The sequence below is a fragment of the Vigna radiata genome, chromosome 7 (genome assembly GCF_000741045.1).
Source record: "Vigna radiata var. radiata cultivar VC1973A chromosome 7, Vradiata_ver6, whole genome shotgun sequence".
Classification (NCBI taxonomy): domain Eukaryota; kingdom Viridiplantae; phylum Streptophyta; class Magnoliopsida; order Fabales; family Fabaceae; genus Vigna; species Vigna radiata.
Window position 1 is genome coordinate 18,975,927 of NC_028357.1, and position 4,870 is coordinate 18,980,796.

Genomic DNA, 4,870 nt, shown 5'->3' on the forward strand with positions numbered 1-4,870 from the left:
AAAAAGTATAAAAGCAAAGTTGCAATTAAATTTAAGTTTTTCAAACTTTCCTGAACTATTATCATAAGTCGTTATAATTTTGGTAGTTTTGTTGAGTTCTTTTTGTCAACTCTCAGACTTCCTTCTTATAGTTTTTGTAGATGTATTCTTCAAACTTTAAATTCTTTTTAGTTCCTTACTTAACTTTCTTCGATTTAGTTCTCAATCATTTATGATCACATAAGTTCCAAAGAAATGGATAAGGAGGTTGATAAAAGATCTAAAGGTACTGCCTGACTTTAGGAAGAATTTTGAACACACGTATACACGGCTACACTAAATCATATGTTTTAGATTATATATTTATATACATGTGAAGCATAATAAAAAGTGTTTATATTAATACACGTTTAATTTTTCTTTAAGAAACTTTTAAAAAATTATATTAATTAATTATTAACTATTGTTGCTTAGTTTTGTATGTTTACTGGTTTATTTGATGTTTATTTTCATAATGGTACCTACCCATATATAATATTATAGCCTACAAATTATTATCAACAGATATGATAACCTTTTACAAAATAATACCAACTTAATTATATATTGTTATATTTAAAATATATAATATCAATTATAACAAAATTATAAAAAGATAATTTTATACATTGTTGAATCATTAACTATAAAAATAAGGGTTTTAAAAGTTTATATAATAACATCCACCATACTTGCGTTTACTTTAATATTACAAACATTTTTTTCTTAATATGGGTTATTGACTTGAGTATTGAATCTCTACTAGAATATTAAAATGAAGTCACACACCACTACCAAACACATCAAACCATGAGATAATGGTCAGCTGCTGCACCAGAATTTAATTAGCCAAAAACCAAATTGCAAGTATAGTATGGAAGCCAAAAATGGTGAATTCAAGTGAGATACAACTAGAATAAAAGGTAGCACACAAAAGGAGTCTAGGAAAGGAATTAGAACAGATTATAAAAGCAAGAAAAACTCAAAATCAATGAGGCAAACTCTGTGCAGTGAAACTATTTGATTAAATTTCCAAAGTGTTTGTCAAAATGCCACAAAGAACTGTAGAATTTGTGTTTTCTGGTTTTTGATGAGTAAACTAGATTGCAGGGATTTAATTTCCTTTTTCAGATTGGTTTACACTTGTGTATGGATTTAATTGTGTTTGGAACAAGATCCCCAGCTTTTGCCAAACCAGTTTACAATTTGAATTTGAAATGGTGGCTGAAATATGATGACAACAGTAAAAGTGGATGAAAAATGAGAAACAACAGTATGGAATTTGAATGGCAGTGAGGTAAACGGCTCAATGACACTTCAAGCAACTTTATATCCTCATAATAGATGTGTCCAACCACCTAGACATCAAAGAAAGTGATGGCATCAGAATATGACAAGTGCACTTCCTAAATTGAAGCAAAGTCACGGGTTTAGGTGTGATTTGGTGAAATGGTGCAAAGGTGACCAAATGAATAGTAAAAAGCAACTTTGATGCACCAAGTATAGATGTGGAAGCAATCAAACTGTGCCAAAATCCACTGAATCACAATTTGACTAGTTGAGTTCCAAGTTTCAACCAATAGTGGCAAGTCAAACTATGATTTGGCAGATTTAATGAAGATGGACCAAAACAACAGCTGAAACAAGTTTCAAATGGTGAAATACACTTGCACCAACAGTTACAATGCACAGAAATTCAATAAAACTCAAAATGATATGTGGAGTTGCCAATTATGCAGCAAAATTGGCTAGAAATCTGCATCAGAATTTGAAAAATTGCATAGAATCAAAGTTGGCTGGATCAAAAATTAATCAAGATTGGTCCTATGCACTAGATCTAGCTAGAATATATGAACTAGAAAAATTAAATTGTCCTAACACAACCAAAGAGTACACAGCACGGTGCCAAACTGTATGACAAGGTGACTTTCGGGAAAAACAGTAATATGCACAACTAGAATGCTCTATTCCAGATTCAGTGGTGAATATTGAATTCCAGTGATTGAAACATGAATAACATCATTTATTAAGCTTGTTCAATGCTTGAGAAGCAAAGAAACTGGACAAATACCGAATGCATCAAGTAGAACAACAATCAATGTTTTGTGCATAATTTAAACGTAGAGTTGTAGGAACTCAACAATGCATTTTATTATTCAGTGAGGATTATTGACTGCCGTAACTTGAAACATGTTTCAATACAGAAAACAATCTCATTCAAAACCTAAAACACCAAAAATCTGCACCAGAACAGATTTCACCACAGTAAACCCGAGAATTCCATTTTCTGCAGAATTTTGGAATTGAAAAACAGTGTGCACAAAATCAGCTCAAATGATCACAGCGAATCATGATGTGAATGCGTTTCATGATCAACATACAGCTAGCAACGCACATGCCTCAATCAAAACGAAAAAAAAATTCAAAGCTGGAACGGAATTAACTACTGGAATAGTAAAAGCAATGAAATGATAGTGCACATGACCGAGACAAAACGAAATTAAAGCGAAAGGTGGAATTGAACTCAAACAACTCAAAAGCACCGATTAAAATGAGAAGTTACACTACAGAATCAGTGAACGAGCAGAGAATTCATTCAAACACAGAATCAGAGAAAAAAAAAAGAATGGAACAATACATGTAAGAACAGAACAACACGACAATTGAAGAAAAATTGGAAGAAAGAGCACTTAGCTCTTGAAGCGTGACTGGACAGCTGGTTCTTGATGCCAAATGATGGAAGCTCTCTTGGAATTCAATCACGAACAGCCTCCAAGTCTAGAGATGGCAGCGGAATGAGGATGCAACATGAAGCACGAAAGGTGTTTGATGAAGGCTTCAATGAAGGTGTGTGGAAGAAGCAAGGATTCTCAAGCTCCGAAAGCCTTCCAAGAGGGAAGGAAGCTAGAGGAGAGGGTGCAGAAGAGGCACAAGTGTTTGAACTTTGAAAAATGATTATGGAGAAATCTCAACAGCATTTCATTAGTTTCAAAGTTGAAGTTTTACAAAGAGAAGAGTCCTCCTTTTATAGATGAAGGAGTGACTCAAAACGTGCTAAGCAAGCTACTCTAAGTGTAAAAGAAGCTTGCTGAGGAAGCTATGCATTTTGAGAGACTTGGGATGCAAGGTACAGCATGCCAGGTCAGCAATCCAAGTGAAGAAGAAGACTCTGCAGTGTCTGGCGCTGGGGCACCCTAGAGAGGGGCGCTGGGGCGCCATCTGGCTTCCTTTTGTGATTCCTTGGTTGTCCTTCTTGGCAGCCTTCCTTAGCTGTATGTACATGGTGTCTCCTCTTTAGTAAAGGCCTACAAAACAATGTAAAGTTTATTTAGCAAAGAGAAAGAGGTATTTAGTAATTAATACTCCATAAAAGTAAAGTAGTGAGTACTCCCTCTTCCTCTTGGATTCTCTTGGACATGGCTCTTGTTAAAGGACCTATGTTGATCTTGGATGGTCCTCCATCACGTGGACCAAGCTTGAGGAGTTGTGAAATGTGATGATAATCAGAGAATAAGATTAATAGTTATGTTTGGGATCAATTTTGACTTGTGGTTGAGATTGGATCATGATTTAGTGTTGGGGTGTGTTGACTCACTAGCAAGTGTATCAGATCGTGCAAGTAATATAATCGGTAATACCCGATATCGTTCTTCCCAAGAGACTCGAAAGGCGTTATCTTTCGTGTGAATCAAAATTGTAAGACTTGTAGAGAAAAATAATTGTTGTGAGTGCAAGGACAAAAAATAAACATGCAATATGGTTCATTCAATTGACGAAAAAGACTATGGATGAATGGAGTTGTTGGGGGTTNACAATTTCATCTNATNCNCTCNCTCTTANCTACTNCTCTTGTTTAATNTGCTTGATTANCTAATTNTTATGCAAACTTTCTTGGCCTACCCTTAACCCGATCCCTCGGCGAAAAGAGCCTATTACTAATTACCGGCTTGCTATCCCTAGCCTCCCCTAGCAATTAATAATGCATTAAGAACAAAAGCAAAAACAATTGATCCCTACCCCCTATCCCTAGGTTGGTATTGCTTAATCAAGAAATTTCTCACCAGTTCATGACAGTATTGTACGTTCCCGTATCAATAAAGACAAACAACAGTTATCGAATGAGTTAAACGATAAAAGCTTTAAGCGCAGATGAGAACCCAACAATTGATAATCAAAGCATATGAAGAATCATATAGATAAACAATAGTTTCAATAAAAGAGAGTTTCAAAAGATTACATTGTTTCCCCCAACAACAAAAGGGTTTAGTTCACCATTGTCATGGTGAACTTANATGAAAATAATGGAAGAATGGAAAAGAAAACCCTAGATAGGATGAAAAGGAGCCTAAGCATCCAAGAAATCTTCTCCAAGGAGTGAAAATTAGGTTTGGCCGCCCTCTTCTATCAAAAGAATGAGACTGAAATCGTAACAGGGCTATTTATAGTTGAGGAGTGTCACAGAAAATAGGCCCAAGCCCAGCGGACAACCGCCCAGCGGCACACTTATGCCACCCGACGGTTTGCCCCTAATCGCGCCACCGCCCGGCGGCAGGGGGTCACCGCCTGGCGGTTTGGCTCTGATCGCAAATCCGCCCAGCGTCCATGTCAGGTGCCTCCTCCTCGCTCTAGACCGCCCAGCGGTGAATTTTGCCGCCGGGCGGTTTCTTGACTCTTCTTTACTTCAATTTTCTTCCTCTATCTTGAGTCTAAGACCTTCATCTTCAACCCCAATCTTCACTTTCATCAAAATCACTACAAAACAATGGAAAACAAGCATAATATCGCTAAAAACAACTTTTGACTCTCGACTGACTCATTTATGGAGTTTTACTTGATTCTAAGCTCGTTCTAA